This window comes from Protopterus annectens, chromosome 6.part0 (assembly GCF_019279795.1).
Source record: "Protopterus annectens isolate FY-2018-M chromosome 6.part0, PAN1.0, whole genome shotgun sequence".
In the NCBI taxonomy this organism is placed as follows: Eukaryota; Metazoa; Chordata; order Ceratodontiformes; family Protopteridae; genus Protopterus; species Protopterus annectens.
The window spans coordinates 959898691-959924657 of NC_056737.1; positions in this window are offsets into that span (position 1 = coordinate 959898691).

The following is a 25967-nucleotide window of genomic DNA, read 5'->3' on the forward strand; positions in this document are numbered from 1 at the left end:
TAGCAAACTGTCTTAGCTGTATGAACTGACAGCGCATTTGAATAAGCAGGATGCTTTATGTGCTCTTCATAAATGTAATTGCAAGGTTTATTGACTTTAAAAATAATATATTTGTTAAGTTGCTGTGACTAGAGCACTACCACTGTGGACTGATGGCTTTACCTCATGAAGAGAACATTTTTCATTAGAATCATACCAAATAAAATGATGGCAAGTTTGAAAGAGATGAGACACGTGAAGAAATATACCTCCTAAATTATGCATTCCAAATTTTGAAATTTCGTAATGTGCACATTCATCTATAGACTTCAGTTTAAATTCTCAGACAGAGTTTTATATGTAATTAATTTGATCTGTTTTCCAATAAATTGCCATGTCCTCTTAATGCAGCATTATATCTGTTCATAAAAAAAATCTCTGCATATAGATTAAAAATAAACTGTCTTCCAAGGTGAACAAACTATATTGCTAGATTCTGCCATATGGCTGATTAATACTTTTCATGAGTTTTATATGACGTATCTCATGGTTGTGGTAACTTGGAAAATTTAAAGTCAAATTTTTATATAAAACATATCTGTAGTGACATGGACTGGAAATGTATGATTACAACATCTGCAGAGTGGGATTAAAGTTTATATTGCTCATGAAAATGCTGTGCTTCTTAATTAATCTTCATTGGCAAGAAAGATTTTTGAAATATAATTTATTTTCCATTCTCTTATTTAAATGAGCATGTTAAAATGGAGAGGAGCTTGGGCAAAGTTAAAACATACACACACAATTAACAATGACGTGCCCTTTTCCTGCGATTTTCATTATTGATGGGGACATTTTGTTTAACATTACTTATGTTAAGGATTGTGCAAGAAGCAGAGATCATAGTTTAAAAAAAATATCTCATCCAGTTGTTGAAAAGGTAGGACAATTTGAATTCCGTTTGTAGAGTTTTCATTTAGAAAGCAGAAATGAAAACATTATTTTCCTTTTCATTTACGTCTTTCAAACTATCTATTCTACTATAGTCATTAAATAAATTAACAGCATTGCCACCTCACAGCAAGAGGTTCTCCGGTTCGATCCTCGGCTGGGGTGCCTTCTGCGCAGAGTCTGCATGTCCTCCCTGTGGTCATGTAGGTTTCCTCCAGGTGCCCCAGTTTCCTCCCACATCCCAAAGACATGCTGTAGGTGGATTGGATACTCTAAATTGGCCCTAGGCGTGAGTGTGTGTGTGTGTGTGTGTGTGTGTGTGTGTGTGTGTGTGTGTGTGCCTACCGTGGAAGGTTGGGTGCCGGGCTGGCAACTTGACACCATAAAACTCCACTGCCAGTCATGAGCAGACGGTGATCCGCTGTGGCGACCCCTTACCGAGAAAAGCCGAAAGAAGAAGAAGAAGATTAAAGTCGTTAGATCAGGTAAGTTGTCTTTATATAGATTATCATGTACTCCTGAATATTTCCCTTATGAATAGGTTAAACTAATGACATAAGATTTTTGCTTCAGATTCCACTTATAGTCCATAAGTTTTTGGCCAATTAATCAGACAAAAGACATCTAAAAAGCAGACTCTGAGACAGCATCTTATGGACATTTCTACAAGCCCATTAGTTTCTTCCTTTCGACTGATGTTGCATGAAATAAATATAATTCACTCATCTGATAAAGACCCTCCAAAGACCTCCATAATTTTCTTTTTAGGTATCTATTTGCAATATAGATAGACATATAAATATATATTTTCTATCATGGAAGGCTTAATACATAAAAGAGAGAATCACAAATGACAGAACAAAAAAGGAAGAATTACAAAACACTGATTAACTACTAAGAGTAAATCACAAAGCACTGAGAACTTCTCTCCCACTAAAAAGCTCTACGTCAGTAAACCCCAGCTACAAAATTGAGATCAAGTGTCATCTGTTAGGGGAAAGGGTTTTTGGTCACATTGTGTATAGGGTTAGGGTTAGGAACTGGGATAAGGTTAGTGCACATGAATAAGGTGGTATGGAGGGTGAAGCCAGCTCAATAAATAAGATTTTTAAGGAAACAGCTTTCAGATAAATACATACCTCACAGTTATGACTCATCTGCTAAAAGTGTTAGCATCTCAGAATTTAAGATCATGGCATAACAGAATGAAGATGATATTGAAAAGCAGATAACAAAGGCAGCTCCTGTGGAGTTGACATCTACCTTGCAGGCCACCTGTATTCTTGATTGACAGATGTCTGCATGGCAGCAGCAGACACAAATTGGAATGCCCAGTAAAGAAAGCCAATTTACAGAATGGACAGTGCAGAAGTAACCAGAACCTTTTATGGCTTAAATAAAAAGTACAAGGCCAGGTTAATTTGTAAGTTTTGAGCCAGATGTTGCAAGCTGCTTGGAAAATAGAACTGCATGGCTCATGTGCAAAAAATGGCTCATTGTTTTCTAAATCCTTCCAATGAGAGCTTGCAAGTTTCCATGCAAAATGATATTTCATGTACTTATCTACCAAAACAAAATTAGGACTTTGGATGCTACCGCGAACAACAAATTGTTTACCTTGGCAGAGAGCAAAGTACATCTGCACCACTGTATTACACTATATTTTATGCATGTTCGTAGATCTCTGCCAAAGCTCCTACTCTCATGCCTGTTGTGAGAACAAGATCCTGCTTGTGTTGAATCATTTAGATTCCCTAATTCAAATTGGAAGTGACCAGTAGTAACTTTGGCATCTCAGTGGTGGGCATGAACTTTTTCAAAGTGGGCAATTTTATGGAGGGCATGACCTTTTTTAAAGTGGGCAATTTTATCTGTGGGCAAAAATGAGAGTCACCAAAAATCAGTTAGATGATCCAAACTCCACAAAGCCTGTAATAAATTTGTACCAGTTACCAATTGTGTCACTCTATTTGCTGCATCTTCTAAACTTACAACTAGGCATTCAAAAGAAAAATGTTATTTCAGAATCTTGGAAAAGTTAGCATGAGGTACTTTATCTTCTAGATGTATCAGTCTTGAACATCCCACATAATTTCAACCACCTGGTACATATAACATTTTTGCCCCAAAGGAAGAGTAAAGGGCAGAAGACTCTTATAAACTGCAAATGAACAGTTAGTTCATGTTAGAAATGTCAGCTGCACAGTCTGGTAGTCTGACTGCTGCTACTATCGATTAATAAAAATCTGATAGAATGTTCTGCAATGATAGTCAGGAATAGGGACATGGGTTAATATTGAAACTATGGATCTCTATTATTATGTTCTAGATTTTATTATTTTATATATTCATTTTACTCTTATGCGATCAAGTATGTTTATTAATAATCATATTAAGAATGTTTTAATTCATTGATTAATTGATTCTAATATGGAAAAGGTAGACATTTGACTGTGCCCATGAATGCACTGAGAATATCTAAAATTTGTGTTTATGAAAGAATTTAGTTCTGGAGAAGTCTAAATGGATATTTCTATGACTATAATTACAATCCATATTAATCTATACAATCTGTATCAATGAGTCTGGTCTTTAAAAGTGGACAGGAATCCCTGAATGTATTTATAAACTTTAAATTAAAGCAAGTTATTTTTAATGATAAGTATCATATTCTTAGACATTTGTGGCATTTATTAGAACACATTGTTAGAGGATTTTGAACAAGATTCTATTATAATAACAGCTGATATTAGAGATTTATACAGTTGTAAACAACAGCATTGTTTTCTGAGGCCATCAGGTATTACATTGACTAGAATATCCAAGAAAAAAATGACAAGAGCTCTATGCCAAACACTGTTTTAATGAGTAAAATAATAAAACACAGCAAAGCTTTTGAGTTACAAAACTATTTCTCAGTGCAATTACACATCTCATTATCTTCACAGTGTTTAAATATTTACACCAGCCAATCATACACATTCTCAAAATCACGAGTTATAAAATAGCTAGGTACAGGTAAAAATAAAATAGTTTAGTAAAAGGAACACACACACACACACACACACACACACACACACACACACACACACACACACACACACACACACACACACACACACATCTAAAAGCAAGCCCAGGACCAAATAAAAATAAACATAATAAAATACAAATATAAATAAAGAATATTTTTAGCCTGGTATCATTGGTGAAGGCAGAATCCACCTTACTGGAATATTTCTAATTACCTTCCAATAAGGTAGCAGGGTGGAGCCTCCTAGTATCATCAGTCACTCTCCTTTACAATGTTCATTCTTTGTACAGTGCATGGTACATAAATGTACATAACTATACTTATTTGGTTCCTGTTATACAGTCTCAAAGTAGCCTTACCAAGGATTATTTAAAAAATATCAGTGTAATAGAAGTCAGATACAAAAGATTCATAAATGCTTTCACATCACATGTTTCTTCATTAGCATCTAGTAATCAGTGAACTATATATATAGATTTTAATATATACATATACTATATATATTTATATAGTTTTTTTTTCTGTTGTTTCCCTTGTTTTATTACAAGTGTATTTTACTTTCAAATTGGGCTGCAACGGTGGTGCAGCGGTTAGCATTGCCCCCTCACAGCAAGAGATTCTCCAGTTTGAACTTCAGCTGGGCTGCTTTCTGTGTAGAGTTTGCATGTCCTCCCTGTGGTCATGTGGGTTTCCTCCAGGTTCTCCAATTTCCTCCCACATCCCAAAGATATGCTGTAGGTGGAATGGACACTCTAAATTGGCATGAGTGCGCATGTGTGTGCCTTCTGTGGAAGGTTGAGTGCCGGGCTGGCAGCTCGACACTGTAAAACTCCACTGCCAGTCATGAGTGGACAGGTGATCTGCTGTGGCAACCCCTAATCGGGAAAAGAAGAAGAAGTATTTTACTTTCATATTCTTCTGTGATTTTAAAAGCTCTAGGTTGGGGCCAGAGAGAGAACTGTGGATTGCATTCTAACATTCCAGAAGGAATGGACAGTGTATGGATTAGTGTAATTTGAATGTGTGTTTCTGTGGATCACCTTGTCAATGCACTAGTAGAGAAAGAATATCACCAGGAAAGCCATGGGGTTGAATCCCTTGAAGCCTATCTTTCCTCAGAGAGTTGGGAGTGGGCATAATGGTTAAGGTAAGACTAAAACAAGCAATACAGGATCACTTTAGGCAAACAGCGAGTATTCACTGGCTGAAGAGATAACACTTTGATAGTTAAAATAAAATAAAAAATATGTATCAAAAGATGAGTGCTTTTGCAATAGTAACAGTGCTTCTTCAGATCTAAAATTCATCAGACTAAGTAGGTATATATACACGTTAAGTAATCAATCAGTGTTTTAATTATCTTAATTTAAGCACAGGTTTTAAAGGCACAAAGTTATTTAACCCTTTTTTCTTATGTGCAGCAAGTCTGAGAATCCATTTTGTCTCTAACCTCTCTGTCTGAACATAACATCCCCTCCTCTATCTTTGACAAGTAACATCTCAATAACTATGAATTTAAAACTGGGTTCTGCCCCTTTCTTAACAACATGCTTTCCTAAAGCAGTCTTCATGTCTTGCTTATTAATATTGTAAAGGTGCTCACTGATTTGGTCTCTAAGGCATCTGTTAGTTTTTATCATTCTAATGGATGCAACGGGACCATATTGGGAAACCCATCCACTTAAAATGATTCAACTTCAGTTACCCTCCAGTTTATATTTTTCTGTTTTGTGCTTGTATACTTCAGCAGTGACATCTTCAATCATCTTTCCTACATACTTTAAAACTCTCTATTTGATGCCTACTGCAGTCATACAAAGTACCTATAAATTGATAAAGCACAATTTATTTAAAAATAAACCTTTTACAAAGCATACCATACCATATCATTGGCTCTTTAGCAACAATAACATCAGATTTTGACTTAGCATTTAAATAATCTTAGGGCAGCTATTACTTTTGAAGCATTGATAAAGAGCTCGTCTCAAAAGCTTTGCATTCGTATTATTTGCTGTCATTGTATTAATAAAATAATTTATGGTGGTGAGGGCATGTTTCTTGGATTAATCAAACTTTTATTCTGGAATACCTTGGCAATGTGGAGTTGTGTGTGTTTTTTAGTAAACAACTAAACAATAGAACTTTGCTGGCCATTATGCAATCTAATTAGTATCATTGTATCAGACCCTGTATCCTGATGGATCATGATTCCTAACACTGTTTTTTGTATGTTAACTGCTTTTCTTTCTTGTAGTATGCCATACAGATTTTTAAAAGTCACTGTTGTAGGGCTGTGTCTTCTTTATACTCCATTGCTGGCTAAATGTGAGTCTTTAGTATTCCTTATTCTAATACAAAAGGGAAAATATTAGTGTGTCCTGTGCATCTTACAGTGATAAACACATAACTTTTTTTACTTGAAGTCCAATAGGCAGCTAATATTCCTTGTGCACAGTGCTAACTTATTCAAGACATCAGGCAGAGCCATTAAATCAAAAATTGGTGAAAAAATGAATTTGAGATGATTTTCCAGTAGTGATGTCTGACTACTCCCTTAAGTTGTAACTGCTGCTGAATTTAACTGGTTAAGAATGAAGATGAAGGCTATAAACTTTCAGTGCCCAGCATCACTGTTTGTTAAAATTGCTCTGACCCTAAATGAGAAGTTTCACCTTTCATACTTCTGGGGATCTAGAGAGTTAACACATTTAAGTTCTGTAGTTGTTGGTCTTGCCTTCTGCATGGGGCTTCAGGGGGATTGAACTCCTCCAAAAATTATTTATTTATTTTCAGTTTGGTAACCGGGGAGGTCCACTGGGCTCAAGGAGCCCGTTTTCAGTGGATGCTCGGGAAGAAAAGCTCCATATTACATAAAAGTAATACAAAAAGTAGTATTATATCATGACATTTAGAAAAGTACAATTGCAAAATAGAAGAACATGCATTATATACATTTACATAGTAGCTTAGGGAAACCATCAGTATAGGATTTAAGATGGACAGAGGCAGTAGATAATGTGTACATAGTTTTAAAAACTAACAATTGTAAATCATCTGTGAGTAGTTATAAAAAGTAATATTTGAAGGATTGCAGTAAGTACAATTTGCAGTAGAGTAGAGGAGAAATAAAGTTGGAAAGTACACTATTTGTTTTAAATACATTCGTGATATTGGAGTTTTCAGAGAGAGGCAGATGTACAATACAGAAAGAGGAGTGCATCCATGGCAGCATTGATTATCTTTGTTAAATAGTATCAACATTTATATGTAGGCAGTAATGAGAACAACATTTATATGTAGGCAGTAATGAGAATAAGTCACAGAAGGGGGAGAGAGAAGAGAGATAAAAAAGTATGTACAATATTTACAGTATATACATTCAAAGGTATTGGTAATATATTACGTTAACTTCAGATAGAGGGAGCTGTGTAGGAAAACAGTATGGAGTAGAGGTGGATGTAAAAGAACAAGTAGAAGAGTCTTTAGCAGGTTAGGTGGGCAGAGTGAAATTACATTTCCAGTTAAGGAAGAAGAATGCTACAAAAGGGCTTATTTTAGTATTATTTAGGTAATGTCCATTGTTGAGCTATTCAAACTAAGCTATTTTTTTAATTGAACATGTGTCAGTCTTACACAGGGGAAATATTGATGAATACGAAATACTTTTCATAATGTAGCATGTAAGTTAAATCTCCTTACCTATTGCATTGTTCCAGTTGTGATAAGCTTGGCATAACAAGATATACTTATGATTTCTATATTAAACAGGGCAAATGTCCAGAACTAGTTATAAAGTCACAGAGATGTCTGCTATGTATATGTGCATAGAAAGTTTGCCACAGCAATATCATATACAAATAATAAATATTCAATGCTATTCAGGTGATTCTTGTAAAGAGACACTCAGAAACTACCACAATTGAAATAGAGCAGTCAATGACATGAATAAAGAAGTTAGTTGCCATTCATTTGGAATTACAGTTCATAGAATGGATGAAAAAAGTAAGGACAGTATTATAAAACAAGCTAAAATTTGCAGGTGAATAGATCTGAAAAAAGATGAGAATAACATGATTAAATTAAAGTATTAAACCAGTGTAATATATAATACAATGTCAATTGTTAAGTTTCTCTTAGTAATTTATGTAAAACAAGCTGTCAGACAGATAAAGCTTTATTTTATTTATCTTATATGAAGTAAGCCTCACTTCTTCTTCTTCTTCTTCTTTCGGCTACTGCCGTTAGAGGTCGCCACAGCAGATCAACTGTTTCCATTTCTTCCTGTTCTCTGCATCTTGCTCTGTCACACCAAACACCTACATGTCCTCTCTCACCACATCCATAAACCTTATTTTAGGCCTTCCTCTTTTCCTGTTACCTGGCAGCTTCATCATTAGCATCTTTTTCCCAATATATTCTGCATCCCTCCTCAGCACATGTCCAAACCAACGTAACCTTGCCTTTCTGGCTTTGTCTCCAAACCTTCCAACTTGGGCTGACCCTCTAATACACTTATTCCTAATCCTGTCCATCCTCATCACACCCAGTACAAATCTTAACATCTTCAACTCTACCATGTCAAGCTCTGACTCCTGCCTTTTTGTCAGTGCCACTGTCTCCAACCCATATATCATAGCTGGTCTCACTACCCTCTTGTAGACCTTCCCTTTCACTCTTACTGGTACTCGTCTGTCACAAATCACTCCTGACACTCTTCTCCACCCACTCCATCCTGCCTGTACTCTCTTCTTAACCTCTCCTCCACACTCACCATTACTCTGAACTGTTGATCCCAAGTACTTAAACTCATCCACCTTCACCACCTCTCCTCCCTGCATCCTCACCATTCCTCTATCCTCCCTCTCATTCACACACATATATTCTGTCTTAGTCATGCTGACCTTCATTCCTCTTCTCTCTAGAGAATATCTCCACCTCTCCAGGGTCTTGCCACCTGTTCCCTACTCTCACTACAGATCACAATGTCATCTGCAAACATCATAGTCCATGGGGACTCCTGTCTGATCTTGTCTGTCAACCTGTCCATCACCATTGCAAATAAGAAAGGGCTCAGAGCTGATCCTTGATGTAATCCCACCTCCACCTTAAACGAAGTAAGCCTCACAATATATGCAATTAATCTGCCAGTAGGCAAATGCATATTCCTTAGACTTCCATTCAGTATTTAATTGGAAGAAAAAGTATTCTAAAGAGCTGTAGTTCAGAAAATTGAAGGACTGGACAATATTTTATTCTCAACCAGTAATTTGTCAGGGTAGAGAAACACAGAAAATACAAGTTATCACTGATAAAATAGTGCTAGAATGTGAAATTTCAATTTGAATAAGACCAACAATAAAGTAAGAGTGACACATCTGAGGCATATATGTCAGGCTGTAATGTCATAAGATCTGAAATATGAAACAGAAAACAATAACAACTGGACAACATTCAAGTCAGGAAGACAAACCAGGCATTAGCAGAGCTTCATTGAATGATATAGTATATTTCATGTTTTGTAGCAAACATTTTATAGATAGCTATGACTTGCAACATAATGTAGCCTGGAATGCAGTATAAATAGGAAAAGAGATCTGAAATACATACAAGTGTACCATCATTAAAGAACCATGATTTGAACATATCACTTGTGTTGCAAATAGATAGCAGTTCCAGTGGCCCTCTCATAAAAGAACACAACAGTTGACAACGGGTCAGATACAGAAAAGAGTTAACAATCAGATTTAAAATAAGTGTTACCAGCAGTGTGTGAATGTGAGGAATTGCATAAACGTGTGCATGGTAATCATGTACAGATGAAGATATTCAAAAAAATGCGTGCATTCTCAACAACTCCGTACAGGTGATAACAATGGTTATCGGCATTGCGGTCAATCATCCTGCTAGCAAGCATACTTTTCAGTTGTGCAGAGTTTTGCAAAACGTCTCTGATTTTCCTCATATATTTTCCCTATCATTTATTGTTTCAAATTTTCTGATCAATCACCAAGAATTTATGACAGTCAATAATGAGAGACATTAGAGTTTCATACTACTGTTGTTCTTTTCTTTTCTTTTTTTTTGTTATTACAGCAGAAAAAGAAAGAGACACAACCACTACAGAGATGCTGCTTCTCTTACACTGCATGATTTATTATGCAAGAACAGAGGCATAAGGTCCATATGCATCAGCAGTACATTTTGTGCAGCACATTATGTGAAGTACATCCTGCACAGCACATATGCAGTGCATCATGTGGAGTTCATCATGCACAGTACATCCTGTGAAGCACAGTACATCCTGTGAAGCACATCATGTTAAGTACATCATGAGCAGCACATCATGTGAAATATATAATGTACAGCACATTATGCACAGTATATCTTGCACACCACATCATGTGCAGTACATCCTGCACAGTACATGTATAGTACATCCTGTGCAGCACATCATATGAAGCACATCATGCACAGTACATCTTGTTCAGCACATCATGTGCAATACATCATGCACAGCACATGCTGTGCAGGACATTTTGTGGAGCATGTCATGCATAGTGCATTCTATGCAGCACATCCTGTGCAGTACATCATGTGGAGAGCATCATGCACATTATATCCTGTGCAGCACATCATGTGAAGTACATCATACATAGCATATCCCGCACAGCACATCATGTTAAGAACATCATGAGCAGAACATCATGTGAAGTACATCATGTATCACACATCATTCATGGTATATTCTGCACATCATGTGCAGTACATCATGCACAAAACATGTTGTGCAGGATATCATGTGGAGCACGTCATACACAGTGTATTCTGTGTAGCACATCATGTGCAGTACATCATGTGGAGCGTGTCATGCACAGTACATCCTGTGTAGCACATCATGTGCAGGACATCCTTTGGAGCACATCATACATAGTGAATCCTGTGCAGCACATCATGTGCATCACATCCTGCACACCAAATAATGTGAAGTACATCTTGTGTAGCACATCCTGTGCAGTACATCCTGTGCAGCACATCCTGTGCAGTACATCATCTGTAGCACATCATGCACAGTACATCCTGTGTAGCACATCATGTGCAGTACATCATCTGGAGCGTGTCATGTACAGTACATCCTGTGTAGCATATCATGTGCAGTACATCATGAGTAGCACACCATGTGAAGTACATAATGTACAGCACATCATGCACAGTATATCCTGCACAGTGCATAATGAGCATTATATCCTGCACAGCACATCATGTGCAGTACATCCTGTGCAGCACATCATGTGAAGTGCATCATGTCACTGCATCATGCACAGTACATCCTGTGTAGCATGCCATGTACAGTACATCATGTGGAGCATGTCATACACAGTGCATTCTGTGCAGCACATCATGTGCAGTACATCATATACAACACATCATGCACTGCACATCATGCACAGTACATCATTAGCAGTACATCATGCACTGCACATCATGCACAGTACATCATTAGCAGTACATCATGCACAGTACATCATGCACAGTACATCATTAGCAGTGCATCCTGTGCAGCACATCAGATGCAGTATATCTGACAGCAAGGAAGGAGGTGGAAGAGCAGTGCTTCCTTTGCACCACATCATGCATAGCACATCTTGCACAGTACAACATTAGCAGTACATCATGCACAGTACATCATGCACACTACATCATTAGTAGCACATCCTGTGCAGCACATCCTGTGGAGTACATGTGTAGCACATCATGCACAGTACATCTTGTGTAGCATATCATGTGCAGCACATCATGAGCAGCACATCATGTGCAGCACATCATGCCCAGTACATCCTGTGTAGCATATCATGTGCAATACATCCTGTGCAGCACACCATGTGCAGTACATCCTGTGCAGTGCATCATGCCGCTACATCATGCACAGTACATCCTGTATAGCACGTCATGTATAGTACATCATGTGGAGTGAGTCATGCACAGTATATCTTGTTCAGCACATCATGTGAAGTATATCATGCACATCACATACTGTGCAGGACATCAAGTGGAGCATCTCTTGCACAGTGCATCCTGTGAAGCACATCATGTGCAGTACATCCTGTGCAGCACATCCCGTGCAGTACATCATATGGAACACATCATGTACAGTACATCCTGTTCAGCACACCATGTGCAGTACATCATGCACAGCACATGTTGTGCAGGATATCATGTGGAGCACATCATACACAGTGCATTACGTGCAGCACATCATGTGCAGTGCATCATATGCAGCACATCATGCACAGCACATCATGCACAGTACATCATTAGCAGTGCATCATGTGCAGTACATTATGCACAGTACATCATTAGCAGCACATCCTGTGCAGCACATCAGATGCAGTATATCTGACTGCAAGGAAGGAGGTGGAAGAGCAGTAAAGTACTTTATCCCCATGATCAAACCATACCAACTCTGGGTTGTGACTAAATTATAAAATAACTAGTAGTACATGTAGAGTTCTGAATACTGAGATATTGTAATGTACATGGTGTAACAAAAATGTCAACTGCATTCAAAGTGAATTTTCCTTTTAAGTAACCTTCATGGTCATTTTGCCTTCAGGTGTTTTGATATTAATTTCTGTTTAAGAAAATGCTACAATTTGAGTGCAATATAATTGCAATGAGAGTTAAAGTTTCTTCAAATGACGTTTCCCATTCATGTACAAAGCACATACAGTATAATGCAGTTTTCTGATGAAAACATATCCTTAAGAGAAATGAAATGTATGTAGTCCCTTAAAACAGCTGTGCAGGATTTTGCTTGACTGAAGCCTTCTCAGAAAATGAATTTATTTTTATGAGAATTGCTTCTATTGTGACTGTGGAGAAGCATCATCATGCACAACTCATATAATGGACTGCTCAAAATAAAACCAGCCCTTTGACATTGAGTGGTATCAAGATGGCTGCCGCCCATGCATGACCAGTCTGTGCATTATGTTAACAAGAAAATATGCGCGCACACATGCACACACACACACACACACACACACACACACATATATATATATATATATATATATATATATATATATATATATATATATATATATATATATATATAATAAATATAGATAAATAGATAGATATAGATAGCTATATAGATATATAGATATAGATACTGCAGTTTGGAAAAAAAAAAAAAGCAAAGCACTTTTCAAGCCATCCATGGCATGATAATATTTACTTTCTGAATTTTAAATCAGATAGAAAGATTTTAATGTTGGTGGTATGGGATAATGTCTTCTATTAGACCCCTAAGTCTGCCCTCAACAAAGCAAACATCAATCAGCTGAGAGCATGGCTACCAAACAAAACTCCTTATAATAACATTCATTGCCATCCATTCACCTCAGAGTAGCTTATCAACTAACTAGTCACTGCACAACTCACATGTTTTATTCCATAATACCCTGTGTATTATAATCAGGTCTGATTCCATGTTATAATACCATGTGTATTCTAATCAGATGTGATTCCATGTTATAATATCCTGTGTATTATAATCAGTTTTTAGACATCACTTAATACCACTGCCTTGCTTCAAAGTTTCCTTTCTCCTTTTCCTTTCATCTTTTGATGAAGCTATATTTTATAATTACTTTTGCAAAATCTCACTAAATCCCTCTGTATTTTCCCATCTGCACTGGCATTTGACAAAATTCACCACTGAAAAACAACACAAGCAAGGACGTGAAAGGCAAGAAATATGCAAAAACTACAAATATCTGCAAATCTGTCAAACATATAATAATGATACAAACACTTATCTATATATTTATTTATTATCATCATAAGAGGTTCTCCTGTTCGATTCTCGGCTGGAGTGCCTTCTGTGTGGAATCTGCATGTCCTCCCCGCAGTCGAGTGGCCTCTGAAAGACATGCATGAATGGGCGTGCCTTTGCTGAAGGTTGGGCATTGGGCTGGCAGCTCAGTACCATAAAAATTGACTGCCAATCATTAGTGGACCAGAGTTCCGCTGTGGCAACCCCTAACCGGGAAAAGCTGAAAAGACAAACAACAACATATTTTTTTAATCACTGAAGTCGCAAATTTCTTCCAACTGTAAGCCCTAGTGATAAGGCCTATTCCATTATGTATCCTGCGCTATAACTTTCTGAGCCAAAGCCTTAATTTACCTTAAATCATTTAACCTCTAAATATTGCCCAAATGTCCAAATTTCATATGAAATCTAACCTTTGTTTGCTCTTTCCTCTTAAGCTAAATATATGCCTTGACCATATATTTTATAGTTTAACCATTGTCAAGCAGTTTTAAAACTGTTAAGCACTATGTCATATCAGATGAGTAAATACTCTTTTTATTTCCTTACCTCCAGCAAATGTAAGCAAGCAGAGTTATACCCTACATGTATTTTTCAGATTATGACTAAATGTTTACAAAGCAACATTATAAGTTTTTTAAGATCTGAGATTTTGGGTTCATTTTTATCAGTGAGGTTTGCAGGACTGAAAAAAAAAAAACGAAAACATTTCTTTCTAGTCCTGCTTCAAATGGACACCAGCTTGTCACATGACATGTTCCTTCTCTCTCTGTGAATTAGCTACACTGCCAACTAAGGAATAACTAGAGTGATGTAATTTGATTTCCCAAGGGTTTTGTTGCTTCCGAAACGTTAATATTCAAAATAGACACTTTTCTCACTCTGAATTACCACATGATATTAAACAGGCCATAATTTCAATCCACAGTTAATGTTAATTAAAAACATACATGTTTCTGCAGACTTTTTTGTAATTATTTAAAGCACTGTGCAAGTACATGCAAGAGCAGAGATGTGCCAACCTCCCAGGTCCTTCAAGAAAAATTCCTCCTTAACAAGATAATGAACAGAATGTCCTCTTTTTTCCTTGCCCCTGTTTTAATCCATCCATTCATCCACCCACCTCAACACCTTTTTCCCATTATTGCATATGGGATGTCACTTCAACAGTGACAATCATACAGAGCCAATGTGCATACCACCAGGTGGCTAGCCCTGTCTTGGGCCCTGTTTCAATACAGACTCTTATTTTCTTATTATGCACTCTAGTGTCCTCTTTATGCTATTCTACTTTGTTGTTTGTTTGCTTTTAACTTTTAGTACAAAGATATTGTATGCCAACAGGGAGACCACCATATTAGCTACATGTTCACTGTTCTTTAAAATACCTTATCTCACATACATAGAATATGACCAGGGAAAGCACAGTCAGACCTTAGGCCTCAATCCTATATTCCTGACCTACCTGGCTTAAGTTGAACAACATCTGCCAGAATCCCCTACTGCTGGATCTCAGGTGCCATACTGAGACTTCCATACACACATAACAGTTCTGTAGATGTGCGTAAAATGCATTAGTATGTCTATTATGCTAGAAATTCACATGCCCAAAATTTGCAACATAAAATGTAGTTCAGTATGAAATATAGTATGTCTTCCTTTCCCCATATACATTATTTCACAATTTAAGTCAGCAACAAAATAGGATAGACCAAGTAAATGAAGGCTGGTCAAATCAAAAAATAATTCACTAAAAAACAGATATCACCACCAAACACAGCCGTCAAATAAATAAAAAATGTTTGTTAGGTTGGTAGGTAAGCATTTTTGTGCACTCACTATGCACTTCTTCAGACCATGTAACAACAAAAAAACACACTCATATATATATATATATATATATATATATATATATATATATATATATATATATATATATATATATATATATCATACAAATCAATAAAACAATAAAACCATTAAATAATGAAACAATCAATGCAACAATGCATTAGCTCTCAATAATGGCATAGTTTTAGTTATTTACTTTTGCAATTGTTTACATCTGATTTTGGAGGGGGGTATTGTAAATAAAGTTGAAGTGGCAGAAAAAGAATGGATAACTACCTTTCAAGAACATAAGAGCTCCTAGCTTGAATGGTAGTCTACCTTTAAAGCCCTTACTGACAGCTTGTGTGTTGTTGCATTGATTGTTTGATTATTTAATGGTTTTACAATGTTAATCTCAATTCCTTTGCAAGATCTTATTCCGATTAATACTAAAACTTAAATAGCCCCTGCCACAGATATCATAATGACAATCTTCTGTATCTTTGCATTATGAGCATCATGAGGCTAAATGACTGTACTACACACAATAACACACACACACAAATACACATACATACATACACACACACACACACACACACACACACACACACACACACACACACACACACACACACACACACACACACAAACACACACACTCATATGCACACTTATGTATCTTCACCTCTTCACCTCTTAGTGCAAAAAATTTGGACAAAGCCTAAAATAATGGGTGGACAAAGGCCCCAAAGTCGGGACAAATTTGCATTTGCATGCATTTTCTGAATGGTATAAAGTCTGAAACTCAAATGTAGCTCCTTACCTTTTGACTTCAGTCTTTAAAGATCTGACTGAAAACTACAGATTTCATGAGGAACAGACCAAAAATATTAAGCAAAAATCTGAACAGCTGAGAGGTATATCACACACACGCACACGCACACACGCACACACGCACACACACACCATTTCCCCAACCCCCAACTCACAGGACACATTTAATTCTCCAGTTGTTTTTCCTCTAATATGACTAGATCATAACCATGAAAAGCTACAACCCATTTGAAAAATCATACCTTGGCCTAGTTGAATTTCTTGCTTATATAATCTTTCCTTTGGCTATGGGTGCAATAACTTCTTAGGTTGTTACCAGGCTTGCAGAGGATCCTAGCCCAGATTTGCTCAAGGTCACATATTATGCAAATGAGAGGTAAAAGAGTCAAACCTTTACTACAGCTCACAGCCATAAACCACTGCACCTATTGCCAGACTAATACATGAGCCACTCTGCTGAAGATAAAGCTGTGCAGATCATCTGAAATCGAGGCCTCGGCTATGATGTGCCTTAAGTTAAATTCTCTCAATGTCTGATTCTCTCTTAAGTGCCTTGGTCCTGCCCACTCAGGGACTTATTGGACACACAGCTACTCCCATCCCTGACACCTCAGCCTCTGTATTGAGGCACACCTTCCAGTCACGTACCTGAGGTAGCAAAGAAGGACAAAACCACAATACAAGATGTTACATGTATCACACATCAGACAGTAGCACATTCTTTATATACATTTTTTCACCTAGATACATTTTTATTAGCTTAGCTTAATAAGCAATAAATATCTCTACAAAATAATCTAATACTAATATTGACATCTGAGCTATCCCAGTGCCATGAATATTTTGCTCTACAAGTTCACACATATTAAACTGGAATGGTGTAATACATTAATCAGATGAACTGTTAATATTAGTAATTTTGAAAAGTGCACTTCTGTCTTCTTCAAACTATACTACTTCACATTACTTCATGGATGGTCTGAAGCAAATATTTTATATCGGCTGAACATGATAAAGTGTAGCATTTCTTCTTAAACCGCCAAGTTCAAAGATTTTGGAAGTATTTATAATGACAAAATGTACCATATCTTGCCTAGCATGGCCACTCAAGTAATACTTTTTCTCTCTCTCTTTTCAGGAATTAAATGGATATGTTTTGACAAGTTATGACAAATGCATGCAGGTCATAAAAGTAGCAAATAGCAAAATATGTGCTGATAGAGAAACAGCTCTGTTTGAGGTTTACAGTGCTGATAAAAGTAAAATATACAATACTGTAAAGTTTACTTTTGCTACTCCAAGCTGCAGGTCTTTATAATATAATTTTAATATTCAGTAAACCATTAATTTTACCTTATTTTAAATATACAATTGCAACAATCCTCACACTCTGGGAAAAGGCAAAGTACACCCAGCAGATTAAGCCTGTATTGTAACACAGTCAATCATTCATAACTTTTGTTATGTGTATCAGTTTGTTAGCCTTACCAGTTCAGCATAACATTTATTCAAGGGCTGACACCCATACAGTCCTGTACTATTTAGCCTTCTAAATTTCAAATATATCCTTCTGTTTCAGATTTTAATGGCACAACATGATTTAGGACCTTTTACTATAGAAAAGCACATGCACTTTTAATAAATCAATCCCTATCCCCCAAAAATGTAGCAACAGTTAATAAACTTTAAATGGTCCTTGACGACATCTATTTTTATATTCGGTGGCAGTTATTTTGTCCAGATATAGAGGGCATCAGTAATATTTAGAAATGTAAAACTTTTACTCCAATAACTAAAGAGTTACAATCATATTTTTAATTAGATCATTATATGAGTCTGTATTTTCACCAGACTGTATGCATGATACTTTTAGAGACTTCCTCACAGTATGGGTGTTTATCTGCCTGCTTGTTTTATTATCTTGACTAAGTAGTTCTGAATAAATGCCAAGAGAACACCCTTTGAGACTGGCAGACTGCCATATACAATGTTTTAGCCTTCCTATAAAGGGGGAAAAACAGCACCATCAATAAAAAGCATATTCAAATTAGCTTCATGATAAAATCATCACAATTAAAATTTCCTATCAAAGAGCAAAGAGTCAACACACCATCAAATATTGTCAAAATTCAATATATTAATCCACATGCAATTATCAGAACTTCGAAATATAAAAATAAAACTGTTTTTTGTGAAAAACAGCTACCAACTCATGAAGAGTTATGCTACTCTTTTCAAAATGGGAAGTTTTATGTTGTATGTATGAATCTATTAAATTAATGAGAAACGTGAAGTAAACAATTTTTACCAAAAACAGCATGTGCAGAGACAAAATTTAAAATCCTTTGCTATCAGTTTCCGTTTAGAACAAGTATGGTATAACTGCATGATCTCAGTGATGAAAGTGTTTAAATTAGTTGTCCATAATTGACTAATTTACCTATACCATAGATATAAATCTGGACTGAACATTTGAAGATGTTATTTTTTAGTAAATTTTATATACATATTTAATTTAAATTTCTGTAGCAGTCATTCATTTCAACAGATTTATTTTTAAACATTTAATTCACTCTTTCACATGCTCCTATTTTACGTGATTCCTACTTACAAAAAAGTAAATAAATGAAATTTTATTTTGGCATCACCCTTTGCATTATATCATGAACAGGCGCCTTGTGACATCATCAGAATGGGATTTAGGAGATAAAAGTAAAGGAAATAAAATGTAAGTAGATCAGCATAGAACTGATCCGTTGTAAGTTTCTTTCTACTGGGATTGATGCAGAGATGATGACATTGGGTACTAACACTTTTAGCCTTGTGTTCTGCTTTGCATACAAATGCACTTTATGAGGACAAGTCATGTTCATGTTAAATTACTTTGCACTCTTCATTATATAAGTGTAAGTGTAAAAAAAAAAGCAGGAGTACATCTTTGCTGTGTAACTCAAGTGAAGTGCAAAGTTTATAAAATACTAGAAAGGGAACAGTGCTTCCTGATTTTCTAGGATTCAGACATGAAAGACTTTGCAGGAAAAAGCAATATCATTGAAAGAATGCTATTTAGATGGCAACTGCAAACATTACAAAAAGACTGTACTGAGTGAATGGACAACATAAGCATAACTCTCAAATTCTTCCTCCTAATTTTAGTTTTCCTACTGATTTTCTTGCAGCTTTAAATATTGACAGGGACTCATAAAGGTAACCACAAAGTGTAGACTACATGTACACTTAGTGCAATCTTTCTGAGTGACTAGAAAGCACAAATGTGGTAGGGATGTTGTTAAATAGAGACCATGTACACTTAGTGTAGGCATTAATGAATTCGGTCTTAGATAGGGATGGTTATTCCTTCCCAACTTGTTATCCAAATGTTTGCAGCAATAAACAGAGAACACTTGCTGAAGCAACAGCAATGTGTAATGCAAGCATTGATAAAGGGAGAGAAAACACATTAGATTTTAAGGAAATGTCAAGAAAACGGCAATGACTGCAGTTAAGAGACCAAAATAAAAGTTGATCACACAGTGAAAATGCAAACAGTTTGCATATATTTAGCTGTGCAAGATATATATTTTTTTTACAAAATTTGCTCTGGAGGTTAAATGCACCATTAATAAAATTATCTTATTGAGAATTAGACATGGGACTACAAACAGTTCAGAAAAGAATTAAGAAGGAAAATTAGATGACAATTATTACTTATCACTATCTCCTATCCCCTATGAAGTAGATTCTAAGGGGAAACTGAAATGAATGCATCTTCTCTCATTTTTCTGTTTGTGAAGCTGATTTTGACATTGTAGAATCACATTAATAAAGAATGTGGTACGATTTTAGAAAAAATACTTACTTTCTACAATAATTGATTGTATGGGCCACACTAGTTAACTTACAGTCTTAAATGTGTATATATATATATATATATATATATATATATATATATATATATATATATATATATATATACACACAAAGAGAGAGAGAGAGAGAGACATGCACACACACAAAGACACACACACACACACACACACACAGACGCACACACACACACACACACACACACACATATATATATATATGCATAATAGCAATGAGCATATATACAAATATATATACACAAATATATATATGTATGTATATATATATATATATATATATATATATATATATATATATTGATATATATATATATATATATATATATATATATATATATATATATATGGGTCCACTTCAAATGATCAAAGTTTCAGAACTTTGAACATCATATGGATGTTGACCATATGATCGAAGTTTTGAAACTTTAGACATTTGGAGTGGAGATCGTCATACAGCATGGAATGAGAAATTTACCATTTATCTCACTGTAGTTTGATCTCGGAGTTGGTTTATTTAATGAGCAGTGGGTATGAGGGGTGTAAGTGTGCAAAAACATGAAAGAAAACTTTTTTGTTTTTATTTTTTATTTGATTTGATGTTCAGTGTTTCAAAACTTCAAACATATTGTTGTCACCATATGATATTTAAAGTTCTGAAACTTCTGTCATCTAAAGTAGACTTATATATGTGTATAGGGATATACACAATCCAGCATTTTGAAATGGCATCAACCTATGTGCAACCATTCTTTCCTATATCAACATACCTGATATGTATATAAAAAGAAACAAGGATATATATAAACAAGGATATATATTTATATATATATATATATATATATATATATATATATATATATATATATATATGTATACATATATATGGGTCTATGTCACTTCGCAAAAAAACATTTCGCCAAAAATTTCGGACATAGGGTCCAAATCGGCGAAAATCCATTTTACCAAAAATAGTACTGACAGTGTATATGTCCTTTACCCCCACTGTAGTGCGATTTCAGAGTGAGAATATTAATGTACTGGGTGTGTGGGAGGCACAACCCCCCCACCTACTCAGGTTATAAACTAGTTACTTACCCTTTTCATAGGGACTGGACAATATAAAACAATACTAGACACTATTAAACTGTACTGGGTGGGGTTCCACACCCCCCACACCCCCCATTCTGGGGAGCTGTGCCCCCATACCCCCCACTTTAATATTCTCACTCCAAGATCGCACTACAGTGGGGGAAAAGGGCATCTACACTAACAGTACTATTTTCGGTGAAATGGATTTTTGGCGATTTGGACCCTATGTCAGAAATTTTTAGCTAAATAGATTTTCTGCGAGATGACACTGATCCATATTTTATATATATATATATATATATATATATATATATATATATATATATATATATATATATGTTTACTATCAATATTACAACTGACAAAAAAAATGTTCAGTTCAGAGACTCACAACACTAAAAATGGAACACTGACTAGGTCAGTATGTCGAATATCATGCCAATTATTCGAATTCGGCATTATTTATACTGTTTCCCCTACACCTTTCACAACAGCAACATATATTATGGTTGTCAGTAGTATGAACATACTGCAACAGTGCACTTCTTATTTTTGCAGGGAGGCAAGCCCCACTGCACCACCTTGAAGGGGGATATATCCTCCCACCCCCACCACCCACAAATTATATATTCCACCTCAGAGATCACTCTACAGTTGGGAAAAACCCATTAAAAACCTGGCTTACTCTATAGGGTCAAACCCTATCTTACTGTCACTGGAGGAAAATACATAGTCACAACTATCATCACTCCTATATGCCTCCCCAACATTCATCAATCTTAGAACTAAACTACAACTCAAAATGGAATGACGCTATAACAAAGGCACTCAATTTGCAGCTATCACTCAAAACCTCACCATTGTCTAGCACTAAAATATCTTAACTGGTTAGAGCTCCCACAACATCTAACCTTGACACGTAACAGAAAACTGAAGGGTAGGTTCCACAAAGGTATCCAAGATGGAAAACTCGAGAGATGGTTAATATAGTCCACACGATAAATTCGTGAAAATTCAGCAAGTAAATCCACAGGACTCCTCGTAGAGTAAAACTATTTATTATACGCAAGGCTGACAAAGCAAATGACTAAAAGCAAGTAACGTAAAACACTGCAACTAGCGTTTTTCGTTCGGTACACTGCCCGAACTTCTTCAGACAAGATACAATTCAATTCAAATGTTCTATTTAAATACTTAAATGCTTAAACACACTCAATTAATTAATTACACCAATTCTTAAGCAATTAAGTGTGTTCAAACCAAAAACTGCATCAAATGCTAGATGGAGCAACCCGACTCAATATACAGGGAACCTCTAGTAACCAAAAGTGACACATACATTGATAGACTAACATAAACAATAAATGTTACATGTTAACCACGTTCGCCTTATAAATAAACTTATTTAAACATCCAAATATTAAAAAATAACATTGTTGAATGTAAAATGTGAATGTTAAGATGAACAGTTATTTCACGGAACTAACATATTTAAAATGTTCAAACTGTTTGTAATGTTTATAATATTTATAACATTTAAAACTTTTAACATATCCTAATTTAAAACATATATATATAAATATAACATAAACTAGTTTTAAAAAACACTAACCCTTTAATAAACTATTCCCTACTAACTGGATTAAATGTAAATAAACCTATTCAATTTATAAACATAATGTATTTAAACCTAACAGTTGTCTACTATACAACTAAAGTGGTAATAACTAAAGTCTTGTACTGAACTAATAAGTCCACTCACATTTACCACAGTAGTAGAAAAAAGAGGGATGCATAGACTCCCTGTCTTAGAACATATGATGTTTCATTACCTAGAAGGCTAAGTTTACACCTTATTAAAAATCCACTTTACATTCAAAAATAAACCCAGAAGTTTATCTCCATAAACTATTTAGTTTTAATAAGCACATAATCGAACAAGCTTCATTAATGCCAGGGGTTTTATGTGCCATCAAACGTATCTGCCAACTGAGTTCCTTCTTTTCCAATTGGAGCCTAAATAAGTTGTCATTACTTGGATTATAATTGTCAGTCTGTATCTGGTCGATTACCATAAAATCAAATGAATGGCCTACATTCCTATTACAATGCTTAGCCAGGGCATTGTCATCTTTATTTGCCTTAACAGCATAACAATGTTCATATACCCTGTCCTTCAAACGTCTATCCATTTTACCCACATAAAAACCTTGACACAAAACCCATCCATTTGGTACTGTTTTACTGAGAAGGGCCTGTAACTGCTGCCTGACTGCCCTCTTTTCATCCTGCCATTGAGCATGGGCTGAAGTTATGAAAGCTCCTTTGTTTCTACATTACAGTCTAGTGACATCTCTCACTGTCTTCAGGATATTCTGTTTCACTACAGTTTCTACACAATTTTTAGTTTTTCTCTCTGTATTCCAGGCAAAGAGACATCACTTCACTGCCCTATCCAGATCCAGAGATCATCCAGTCCCTTCCCAAAATCATGTTTTCCACTTCCAAGTCATGTCCTGTTATGAACCTTGGTTTAACCAACTTTTGGAGACACCCTAGTTAAATCAGTGCAGACTGCTGGTTACCAGCAAACCAGTAGTACTGACTAAGAAGTGGTATACCATGTGTAGTCCACGTCTTGCTGCCTAGATGATATCGTGCACTAAAAGTGATGCTTAAATTTGGTAAGTTGCATTAGTCTGTCCCCAATATGCACAGTCTATGACAGGTACTGCCATGACCTCGTTCATTTTTTTGGTTTATCCTGTTGCCATATCTTTCAAATGAAAATGCTACAACTTGGTTTGAACATGGTACCTTGTGTAAATCAATGTAAACGTCCCACTAGAGAGCGCGTTCCTGCTGTAAAAATGCGTAAATGCAAAAACCAACCTCCGTGCAGGAACGCTGACTGTCTGAGTCGACAGTCACACACTGATGCAGTAAGCACTTACGAACAAGCTGCTACGGCTCAACGGAAAGTTACAAAACACCAATACCAAGCTTCCAGAAAATAAGGAGGCGAAACACTGCTTCCACTTCAGTTTCAACTTCAGTTTAACAACGAGACTCTCAGGACATCCAAAGTGTTGAATAAAAAACAATGGCTCCAACTCTCAGTATAAAAGGAACGTTCTTTATTCACAGCAATTTAATATCAGTTAGCGCTTTCCCCCTAAAAAGGGCTTCCTCAGACTGTACATTGAGCTTAGAAAGGCACAGCCTTTATATATCTTATGTGCTTAAGTGAATCATTACTGTCAGTTATCTCAATTGCATAAATCAATTTGCGTAATTAATCTAATAGTCCATCTTATTTAAATTAAAAGCACTTAAATAACTTACATATTTCATTAAACTTAACTTAATAACTCTTGGGAATTTATCTAATACTTTATGTATAACTTATACACTTAATAAAACATTAAAAACATTTAAACTTCTATCCCTACTAATAATGACGTGGTTATTTACTACTGGTAGTACACTAACTTACCATTAGATGGTGCTAATACACCATTATATATATTCATTCCTTTAACCTTTCTAAAACACAAAATAAATGGAGCCACTTATACACAACCTGTAATGTACCCACATGTATACAAAAATAGGTACTTTGTGAGTTCTACTTTAAAATATTGACTTTAAAATATTTAAACAAATGTCTGGAATGATATAGTATCCATAATAAATGATCATATAGTATAACTTTGTCTTACAATTTGTACTATATTACTAAATGTAGACTTGTGTAGAGAGTATTACTTACAATTTAGTCTAGTATAAGATTAAAAACTCATCCTGTATTTGACTAAAGTGTCTCAGTGCTATCATCTTATTTTCTCTCAATAAAAGTACATCATAAACTATTATTACCTATCTATACATGTACTTATACCATATCTATAACAACATAAACTTATGTCTTATCATATATTCCCTAAAGTGTCTCAGTGCTTTAACCTTCTTTTTTTCAAAAAGGGTTGTATGCTCACTTTGTCATTTAGACCAGGAGGGTGGTCTGACCTACATCTTATAATCCATTTAGTTTCTTGTTCTAGTGTATAATTCTCGAGATCCCCTCCTCTCATGGTTTTAGTTATGGTTTGCATTACAAAGAAGCTGAATGTATGTGTACTTCCTTTTATTTTGTTATGTTTAGCCAGTGCATTTTTCTCATCTCCTATTCTTATACCATATGTATGTTCCCTTATTCGTTCTCTTAGTTGTCGATTGGTTTTACCTATGTAGAACCCTTCACAGGAACAACACTGGGCTAGATATATGACATTTTCTGTCCTGCAATTGGTGCCAGTCTGAAAATTATATTCTTTTCCAGTGACTGGTGATTTAAAGGATGTGTCAGTATTAATAAACGAGCATTGTTTGCAACTATTGCAGGGAATTGTATTGGTTGTATGTGTTATATGGGTATTATAGCTCTTATGGCACAAAGTTCTTTTTATATTTGGTTTATTCCTGTAGCAAAATTTTGGTGCCTCCCCAACTAACGTGCTTA